Genomic DNA, 11,635 nt, shown 5'->3' on the forward strand with positions numbered 1-11,635 from the left:
TTTTGAAAGTTTCAAAAAGCAGAAAGCAGTGACTTTTCACTACATTAGCTTAGTAGACTAGTACTATTTCCCTAATGCTAAAATAACAAACCACCATTACACCACTTAGAAATAATATTTATCTACTGAAGTTCTGTCTGCTGCAAAGCTATCAATTTTGTGCAGTTTAAAGAGGTATTAAGTCATAGCATGGAAGCACTTAAACAGCTTTATCTACAAGGAATTTGCATCAGTTTTTACCCTTATCAAACTGGTGAAGTAGGGATTAGCATGCCTTTATGATCCTGGCATAGAGTGGAACATGGCTGATGTGACCATTTAAGGCTTGATCCAACTGCTTACGAAGCCTTGCCATTTGCCGACTCCATTCAGCAGGCACTTGCATCTACTCCTGCACAAGTGGTCCCTCAGCCCTGGTCCCAGTACAGCTGCTTTGCTCCCAGGCTCCACCTAGGACCAGCCAAGGGCCAGTACCTTGATGTGGTGAAATCTTAGTAGTACAGGACATAACCAGGCAGCTTCAGGGCAGACACTTTCTAGATCAGTATTAAAGGACACACAAATCTTATTTATTTTCTTACCCCAAAGAAAGGCAAGATCTACAGCAGGTAGAGATGGTGCTGACTTGGGAAGCAAAGTTTTGAGGTCTGTTCTTAGGTTTGCAGTGGACCTACCACACGATCTAGAACAAGTTATCTTTCTGCTTTACTTCAAAGATTTCTTATTTCAAGCTCCTTTAGAAAAGCCAAGGACAGCAAAAGGAGGATACAGGTCATGGTTTCTTCATATGACACACAGCTACAAGATTTTTTTTCCCCTATATCATGACTGATAAGACATCAGGAAGGCATTGCCTGCCAGTTATGTCTGAAAAGTCTGACATCAGCAAGAATACAATACTCAGCTCTTAGTTTAGGTGATAAACCCCAAGATAGCAAGCCTCCCTCACAACATACATCCATTCTCTGTGCATCACAGAGCTCTGATCTTAATTTGGGTTTCTGGGGACTACAGTAAAGAGCAAGAGCAGCCCTGAAACTGCTCTAATTTGTGCTAGGGACTGAACTCTACCTCACCCACAGTTGCCTCTTCTGTTATAGGTCTGACTTAAGGACTTCAGCACTCAGAGGGCAGCCCAAGACCTTTTTATTTAATGAACACAAAAGCTCCTCCACCTTTACTTTTCCAGTCTTCACATTTTTATGTCACTTATAGCAACTGTTTCTTGTTTGGGGGTACCTGAAAGATCCAGCATGCTGTAGAAGCATCCTGCTTGAAAAGGCTTTATTTCTCAAAGAGCATCTGTCACTGTTTGGTATCCAGAGGCACTTGCTCTATCAAACCCTACCACTGACCCCTGAGAAAGCTGTCTAGAGGGGAAGAAGCCTTTCCACTAGAGACAGGCAGAGAACAGGGCAGACAGCTGGCCAAGCAGACATACATCCTACAGACTATTTTATAACAGAGTACGGGAATTATCTCCTTAGCACTGACTCACAGTAGTTAGAGGGAGGCAGGAGGCTGCTCTGCAAAGCCAGGCTCACATCTCACTTCATACTTCATGAGTCAGCACTCAGATTTTTAGTTAACACAGCTGAAGTTTCTTTGCTGCCCCACTCAATACTCTGGAACAGAGTCAGTCAGCTGCAAGGGGGGGGGGGGGTGACAGCCAGCACCTTTGTCACAGCTGGGCAAGGAGAAGTCATGCAGCACCAGCTAGTTAGCAGCACTGCTAGCGTGGCTGGTTCAGCCATGCCATGGGGAGGGCTTGCTTAACAGCTGCAGGAAGCCCAGCCCAGGCTCCGGGGCAACAGGCCAGGGACACAAAGGGAGACTCCGGAAGAGGCAGGAGTAGTCTGCAAGGAAAAGGTATAGACAACCCTTGACAGGAGCAGACATCCCCTGCCAGGAGGTGTCTGCCCCTTCCTCACAGCCTCCATACTGAGCAGCACACATTGATAGAACACCCCAGTACCATCTCCATGGGATTTCCTACCCCATAACCCCACTCTAGAGGCATATTAAACTGAATATCTTCTGTAGATATTTTATTCATGGTCTGCATTCAACACTTCAATACATTTCCCAACTTCAGCCACATGGTAGTTCAACAGAAAGGACAGCTCATGTCCTCAGTGTCAGCACTTCAGCATTTTGCTAGTGCCAGTTTCTACACTCCCTTCCCTAACACAGCCATCCTCCAGCCCACTCATACTGTCAGCAAGCCACTGTGCTCCACTCACTCTTCCCCAGCCATTTTCCACAGCCACTTAATTCTCCACTGCTCTTTGGGAAAGGCTGAAACCAGCTGAATTAAAGTAAGCTTCAAAGATTTAAGGGAGCAGTCTACAGTTCCCCTTCCCCTGCCAGCCTCTAATGAGCTATTGTAAACTACTTCCAAAAGACACTGCACATAGTCATTGATTACACAGCAATTAATACGTGAAGGTCATTTTAAAGCTTCTTGGAGGTACACATTTAAAAAAAACAGGGTTTGCCATTTTCCGCCCCCCAAGTTCCTTTCCATGTGTAAGACCACTCTTGATCCTCTCCAACAAAATAACCAAATACTTGTTATATACTCAAAGCTCCCAGTTAGAGACAAGGAAATGACACTTCAATTTTACAGAAGATCAAGTCAGTTTTCATCCCAAATTAGGGAAGTCTGTTTCAGCAGTGAAATTACTGAGGGAAAGTTTCCTGGAGTCAAAGAGAACATATCTATGGAATTAAGACAACTTATTCAAAGTATTTTGAAGTTTTATAATGCTATAACAGTGTTTTGTTCTAAAATGAAAGCTAGCATTTTATTTGCTCACTGAGCTAAGTTACACCAATGCCAGCATTTAACAAATTCAGGACTTCTGTGGCAAAACCACATTTTCTTTGCGGAGAAGCTTTCTGTCAGAAGGTTTCCTACCACATCTACTCTCAAGAGCCTGTCTCCCTAGGCGTCATCACAAGTTTCTGTTGAGCAATAGCACCCTGTGAAGAGCAGCCCATGACTACAGGCACGACTACTACTGATCACTGTTGCTACAAGGGCTTTGTTGACATGTCAACAAACGCTCAGCAATGTTCTATACTCCTTAAGTGCTCCCAGCCTCTCCTCCTTGCCTGTTACTTCTTCCCTATTTTTGCCTGCCTTCCCTTCCTCATAAGGATTTCAGATAAGCAAAGGAAGGAAGAAATTAAGTCTGTAGACAACCCACTTCCAAAGCCTCCAGTGTCAGCTTCTGCTAACTGTATTTTGGGGTGGTTGTTATCTGCATAAGCCCTCCACTGAAGCCACTGATTTGCTTCAGTGGGAGTCTTCAGGCAGGTAAGGAGTACACTGTCTAGATCTCAATGCACCATATTTCTACCAGGCCTTTCAAGAGAAACACCAAACACATAATAGATGGTTGATTTTTTTAATAACACTAATATGAATAAATGTTTTATTGATTCAAGTAATTCCTACTTAGGTGAACCCTTGCACTATTTACATGAATAACAGCTCTATAAGCAATGCTCTTCCAGGTAGAGCCAGACTCAGGGGTAAAATGCATTTGCATGAGAGCAGACAAATCTGCGCTCCAAGACAGATATGTTCATAGAAATTGAGAGAACTGAACAAAATGAAGGCTTCACCACACATGTGATGAAATTCCCTGTCCTTACTACTGTGCTCTATACATTTTTTATCATATCCTCCTATGAATGCCCTTGTCATTTACCTTCATTTGTATTTTGTTACCAGAAAAACTGCAGGCAGGTTTACTCTCATACTTTAATACATATCCCTGCATTTCCTTGCCTCACATCATCCTCACCTTCCTTCCTCTTTACGGAGGATTTCTCCACCCCTTTCTGATTAGGTATAGGGCAGCTACCCCTACTCTATTGTATTTATACAGCATGCCAGGCTTCCAAAAGGCAGACTTCAGATACATGCATTGAAGAAATTACTCACACTGGTAACTTCCCAGGGAGTGGAGTTTGTTATGTTTGTTCAAAAGTAGCAATCCTATGGAGAAAACGTAGCCTTGATATCTTACTGGAGTAATCAGCAAGTGAGCCGGAAAGCATGTCACCAGAAAAACAAAGGGCTGGCCAGCAGGAAAAACACACAAGGTTAGTGACAATGTTAAGATTGGGATAAGCTAGAAAGTGAAAGGAAGCAAGGAATATTGGGCTACAGTCTCCAGTCTTTCCTGCCAGCGCTGTAGATGTAGTGCAAGCAGGATGGATTGCAGCCACAGCTTGGCAGGCGAGATAGCCACTCCATGTGTATAAAGCCAGAGGCAGCAGTGGGGAAAGGAGACAAAGGGGCCAGGAAAAAACCCACAATTGCCTAATCTCCTATTTTCTACCAACACAAAGATTTTAGTTTGCCATCACTGCAGAAATAGTGCAAGCTCTAACTCAAAGCTGCAGAAGCCAGAAACAGGGCAGGGGGATGTCAGAAGACTCCAGGAGGGATCTTACACAGTTGTGCTAGGACAGGAGATGTTTGAGCAAGTATTTTAAGTTTGACTACAGCACTTTCTCAAAAGTGATTCATTTTGAGGTACATTTCCCATCAGCTTATATGACTGCATCTGTAGGCAAACTCAGCACCAGAAAGAAATCGTTAACTTGAACAAGACTTTGTACCACAGCTCCCGATTCCCAGATGCTCCAAATTGAGATCATCCAATTAATGACACAAAACACACCCATACAAAGTAGCAATCCCACACTGTCTTTCACTGGGAAAAGTGGGATGGACAAGGAGAAGGAGCGCCAGATGTAGAAGAGGACACACTGTGGCCTTCCTTCAAATGCTTTTCCCCCCATCTCGCACTTAATGGGGACTGGATCCTTCCCACCTTTGGCCAGGCACCATTTCTTTCAAGCATCATCAGCAATAGGGAAACAGATTCACCTCAAATGAACATCTGTTTCTAAAAAATTCCTGCAAGAAGCTGACAAATCCAAGAGCCCTCAAAGGCAAAGTAGTATCCAGCTTTGAGATACTGGCATGCAGAAGAGACTATTTTGTAAGGAACATCACCAAGAGCACTAGAAAGCCTTCCTACTTGCCTTGGTTATAAAGCTATCCAGACAAGGAGAAAAACTTCTAAATTTGAGGGGGGAATTAGTAGTGCAGCATCATGCACACTTCTGATATTATTCAGTATTGCCTTCCCCGACCATTACCTGTTCATGTTCAATGTGTATTGTGAACCCTTCGGGTCCCAACACCAGATTCTTATTCCCACAATTATTAAGAAATAGTTATTTAGAAGAACACCTTATTCTGGCTGTTCCCTGGGGACTAGGAGTGTTAGAAATGGGTGGGTCTGTGTGGGGAGAGAGCACAACTGAGAGGATTCTTCTAACACTTAACTGCTTGCAGCTGCTATCTGCGCCCTGCCGCACGAACAAGCCAGGCTTTGTCTCAGCCTGAGGTTGCGCGATGCTGAGCAGAGGCAACTATCACTGTCCAGAGAAGCATTTCCAACACTTCTTTGCAGAAATATTCACACTTCTCTAAATAAGAAAACAAGCCTTTTACCTTTTTCCACGGAAAAACAGGACAGTTCTAAGAAAACACTAAAATTGGGATAACCGACAAAAATCAAGTAAACTCCCACTTATTCTCTCCAGCTTAAGAGATTCCTTGCCATAGAAGCCACAGAACTGAAGTAAAATTGATCCATTCAGACAAAGAATAAAGTTTTCTTCTTCCAAGCACTAGCAGGAAGTTTTCAGATGTTTTCTACCTGTCTGAAGTGTCCAGAAAGAAAATGACTTCATTATTCTGACCAGGGAGAAAGTAAGAGAAAAAACAGCATTTGTGATGCTATTTCTCAGGGGCCATAAATGTCTCAGGTCAATCTGTATCTCTTCATCATGGTCAAAGAGTGACCATCCATTTGGTCCTTTCCCACAAAAGGAGAAGGGATGCCATCATTAACCTTCTATACTATCAGTGTCCTTGATTTTCTTCACATGACAATATGGAGGGTTGTTTTAAAATATCTGCATTTACCCTGTTACACTTTCTCCTTTTTGACTCATTTAGGCACCAGTACCAGGAAGACTCAGCAAACCAAACTTGGTTTGGACTCAGACACCCACAACTTGTTAAAAATAGAGGCATTACCTGCTGTATGTATCGACACTGTTCTCTCCGCTCAGCCACAGAGCTGCAGCAAACCACTTGCTAGCATTAAAGTTGAGTTGCTCCACAGAGAAGCAGTGGGCCAGCACAGCACTAAAAGAAAGCACAAAAAGAATTAATTCATCTTCATGTCTCATCTTCCATGGGGTTTTCTGGCCAGGCTCACACCTCAGAGCTGCTTAAAGCAAGAAGAAGAGACAAGAGGAGCACAAGGGTTTACTCCAGTGGCTGCCCATTACCAGGAGCAGGGAGCACAAGCAGCAAGAGATTGGCTCTCCCTCATTTTAAGCATTTCCCTGTGCAGACGGGAGATCTGAAGAGGCAGGTAGGCCACCCTTAAGCCTATTGAACCTCCCAGGGGAGGGAGGCAATAGGAGCAGAGCAAAACTGCTCCAGCAGCCCCCTTTCACAAACACACTTCTCCTTCAAAAAAAGGACAGCTCTATGTAACGCACTTGCAACCTTTGGAGCTTGGAGGAAGCTTCATGCAGAGCAAAGCCAAGCAATTAGAAACGAAGTGGAAAGGCAGCATAGCAAAGCACAAAAATACCTCTTCCAGCTGCAGAGAGCCAATAGCTGCCACAAGCCCTTCCTCCCCTCTGGGCATGCCTAGCAGGGGCCCTTATAAGGCATCGCCCAAAATGCTTTTGGAGCCAGTTAAAGGGGCACAAGCGGCAATGCCTCGGTGCACACCAAGGAAACCCCTGTGGTCCTCCCCCTCCCCAAGTGCATCTCCCCGTAACGAGCCTGTTGTGCTGACGAGCATCGGCTTTCTGCTGCAGCCGGTGGGAAATGGGGGCTGCCAGGTGCCACCCCCTGCGCTGCGATCGCTCTCTCCGTCCAGCGCCCGGCGGCAGCAGGCGCACGGGGTCTTGTCTGCCCCCCGTGCTGCTCCTCTTTGCAGCCCGGGGCAGGGGAGCGAGGCCCTCTCGCGCTGCCCTCCCTGCAGCTCTGCTCCCCCAGCCCCCCGCTCATTTGTAATATGACTTTAATTATTACTCAGGTACAGGAAGGGAGCGGCCAAATTAAATTGTTATTTGGGAACCGGCGTCCTTCATTTATGAGAGAAAAGAGCCATACAACCACCTTTTACCCTGCTTCCCCTCGCCCCTCCAGGAAAAGCAATGCATGAACTCGAGGAAAAGGTGGAAAAGAGAAATCCTCCAGGAAAATGTACACCAAAGCGCTGTATTGGTTCCCCTGCATCCCTCCTAAACGTCACCCTTACAGCAATGTGCCCTGCTCCCAGGAACACCCAACAAGGACGAACGTCTCCTCTTTGAGGAGCTATATAATGATCTTTCTCTTGCATGGCCTCAGAGGAAGCGTTAGCGTTTCAACCAAAGCAGCAGCGACCCTTAAAGAGTAATAGCCATTCAAATAAAGCGACTTACTCTGTATGGAGGTGGGCCTAGAGAACTCATGCAACTCATGACGGTGGCCTCGGTGATGGGATCAGTATCGTAGCCATCAGTGTAGCCCACTAGCATAAGGAAAGGGTCAGACGGTGGGGCAGAGAAGAGAGAAGGCCCAGGGATTCGCACACTTTCTGGTGTGAATGGCTCATGGACGCTGTGGGGTTTCTTGTTTTTAACCTACAGGTAAAAATAATGCTCTTCCAGAGCTTGCTACGTACAAGACAAACTAAGATTGCACAAGGCACCCATCCCTTGCCTGCACATATGGAAGGGCTTTAAAAGAAAAATGCATCTGAAGACCTGCAGTAATGACCATTTCCAGAAAAGTGTAGAAAATCCTCACCAGAGGGAGGACTAAGACTTAGGCCAGTGACTCATTTGGTGCAATGTAGAATGACAACTTCAGCACCGATTGCGTTGTGCTGATTTACAGCAGCTGATGCTTTGCACCTAATGAAATTGCACAGAAAATATGTTTTCTAAGTCATCTTTTTTTTCCACACAGCCACCAAGAGCTCGCATGCTTCCTCTCCACTCTGCCCACCTTTTTTTGCTGTGGAGTGTATTATTTTAGTAATCCCCCACCCTCTACCATGGAAGAGATTTGAAATTTAGCTTGGAATTAGACATTTCTCTCAATTATATTTTAAAAAATCATAGGCCCTGGTCAGACAAAGATGCTCCGGAGCTCTGCTTTTCACACTTCTCATAAATAGTCTTCACCACCAAAACAGAGAACCAAATGGCCACATAAAACAGTGTCACCAACTCTTGACATTTTTAATGGTTTTTTCAGTACTTGGTTATTTTCCTTAAGGACCAGATTCTGCAATAACATTTCCAGGCTCGCTTAGAGTATTTACTAAGTTTATGCCCCTCACAGTTGTTAACATAAGTCAAATAACTTGAGTCTAATGTAACATCTTTAAGGACATCAGCGAAAAATACCTGGTAGGATGGAAGAACAGGATTTATTGTGTTCAAAAGCCTCATGATAGCTAAGCCAATTTCATGACTGGAAGGTGCCTGCTTCATGAATCAGTTGGCTAGAAGGCACAACTCTGACTTCTTTTAAAGCCTACTGTGTTTCAAATGTTCTCTTTATGTGCTTTGTTTAAATTCTCAAGACTCAAAGAGAGATTTGGGTAGGAAATGCCTTGTGGGAAACTTCCAGGTTATTTTTCCTGCCCTCTGAAACTTGAAAAGCTTGGTCTCATATCTATGTAGAACAGGGGAATAAAACACAGAAGGAGAGAGAAACGCCTTTACTGCAAAGGGCCACCTCTGCCTCCTGCAAAAGTCAAACCCTACATACCCCATCCTCTTCTTCAGCAGAAGTAACAGTCTCAGCTAGACTTGCTTTTCACGGTTCTGGCATAGGGAAGTTGGTGGCAGGACCATGATCTTTTTTTGGCACCTCCAGCAGGCTGCTGCCCTCGGCAACTTCGCCTACACCCCGACCTATCTCTTGAGGAACCTGTTGGTCTCAAATTCCCTCCAGTTTTCTGGTTCTCCTAATTAAAGGGCATTGGATGCCTGCAAGTCATATTGCATGAATCAGCTCAGTTCTTCAGCCCTGTTTCTGTCTTTCAACATCATGACACAGAATAGAAAAGAAAGGAATCCTCAATATTGACCTGCCAGTAATTGTTTATTTTCCCTTTCATGACTGAATAGATTGCAAATATCTTAAATTGTCATTCCACAATGAGTCAGTAACATCACATTAAATCAGGATATACAATTAGATTGAAGAGCCATCGTATCAGACTCACAAGCCAGTATAAGTCGGAAGGGACTTCTGGAAGTCATCTAGTGCAACCTGCCCCCTCAGAGCACGGCCAGCTGTAATCAGGCTGTTCAAGGCTTTGTCTAGGCAAGTTTTGAATATCTCTGAGAACACTTGAGCTATTTCAAGAAGCATGAAGAGGCTTCAGAGTTAATCCAGGGAGACAGCAGAGTAATTCAGTTGATGGGAAAGTGTTGGGAGATGGAGTGAAGTATATATAAGGAGGCATAATGAATTCTACCAGTCGTACCCAGCATAATGACCATGAAATTGTTTCCTGAGAATTCATAGATCCATGGATTTCCTTTGGCACATCACCTGGAGGCCCCTGTGTTGTTATAATCCAAGATTCTCCAAAGACCTCTGCTGTGCTGTCAACACCTTTAATTTTACCATTAGTCTCAATTTATTTGGCATTTTTCTAACAGCTCAGCTTCTAAACACAGAGTTGTAGAACAATGTCAACTTTCATGGTTAAAAAAACCCTGCTAGACTGTAGAGAAAATCAGAACAGAGAACCTTACAGATTCAAAGGCCACAAGTCAAAAGAACCCCCAGTTAATTTTACAAGTTCAGCAAGCAGTGAAAGCTGGTTTGCTACTGAGCCACATCGGATGTGTGGATTCTCAATCATTTCCCCATTAGTGAAGCTTCCATAACATCTCTCCTGGGTGCATTCAGACCTACTCAGGCCTGAACTCACACTTCAGTCTTTCCTTTCAGTCATCAGATCTCTTTCTCCTACTCAACAATTTATTACTGAGACACTTGCAGAAACATAACTATTTTTGACATTTCTACTCTTCTGGTGAAGTTGGTTGACATTAGTCAGTGGGTTCAAAAGTTGAGGGGAGAGGAATGTGATCATCTAAAAAAAGAAAGCTTAGGCAACACAGCTAAAATGATCTCACAATTTGTAAACTAAGCTCATCTTTTGGGGGGACATGACTTCCTTTTTTAATGTTTACCCTTGCAAGTTAGCAAGGCTCAAAGCAAGCCTAAAGCTTTGAGCAGAATTTATCACAGAGAACCTCAAAGGTGAAATGTATTATGTTTTAGTATTATAGTACGACTAGATAGTCTGGTAATATCGTGTGTTACAGTATGAAGAGGGAAACACAGAAAACAGCTCCTTTTCAAGGAGCCTGACCACTTATTTAATACATTATGTACATACATATTATAAGAACAGATCCTTCTCTGTATTACTGAATTAAAAAAGAAATACTGCAATGGTTTATATATTGAATTCTTATTGCTAAAGAGATTCTTGTGACTATTTTCAGAGAGCTGGACTCACTGCTCATTTGTCTCAAAAAAATCCCTAAAAATCTCTCCCGCTTCCTTCTTTCTGCTACTAATACTGCCCTTCACATCCCAATGATGTCTCACTATAATGAATGATAAACACAGTCTTTTCTCTGTTCACCATATTCTTTTTTTAAAAAAAAAACTTGCTTCTATTGATCACCAGCTATCTAATTAAGCTCTGTTTTATGTCCTGTGGTTGGAAAGCAAGATATTATTTCTTGCCTATTTCTTTTTCCTTCCAGCAATTCTGCCTACCTGCACTGATGGAAAGTGTTTAGAATTAGTCCTTATCTTGACCCTGCCTTTTGAAATTATTTCTGCCTTGTAAAAGCTAACTTCACAGCAGAAAAATTCCAAAATCCTTGCTCTCAAAAACTTGTGAGGTTCCCAAATCCATAGCACTTCTTGCTGCAAGAAGTGGGAGTAAATCTTCGCCCTTTTCTGACACACTGACTGGTTTTATGCTCCTCACCATTCATCCAAGGCTTAATCCAGTTAAGTGTCACTCCCTGGATTTTAAAGATCCCTAATGTACTCATCTCATCCTACCTCTCTGACCTCATGTTAACTTTGTCCCTCAAGACTCATCTTATTACTTTAATTTGTATTTCTGCTCTGCCTAATTCATCCCCTTGGAGGATTGTTATTTCACTTGTGTGGGTCCATCTTCTTGGAATTATTTCCCCTGTTACTGAATCACTCCCTCTACAATAAACTTTTTTTTTTTAATTGGGCTTTGTAAGAACTGATGGTAAAGCATTTTACATCATGCTATTAACAAGACCAAAGGAAAAATGAATTGTTATATGACAGTATTTCGGAATGTGAGTTGCTTGTGAGCTACTCAGCATGGGCTTCATTTAAAAAACATGTTAATGAAACCACCCAACTTCATAGGGCCAATTTTTGGAGAATTAAGTAGACCTTTGGTGATCAAGACCAGCTGAATGGATTCCAGCCTTAGAA

The sequence above is a fragment of the Apteryx mantelli genome, chromosome 6 (assembly GCF_036417845.1).
Source record: "Apteryx mantelli isolate bAptMan1 chromosome 6, bAptMan1.hap1, whole genome shotgun sequence".
Classification (NCBI taxonomy): Eukaryota; Metazoa; Chordata; class Aves; order Apterygiformes; family Apterygidae; genus Apteryx; species Apteryx mantelli.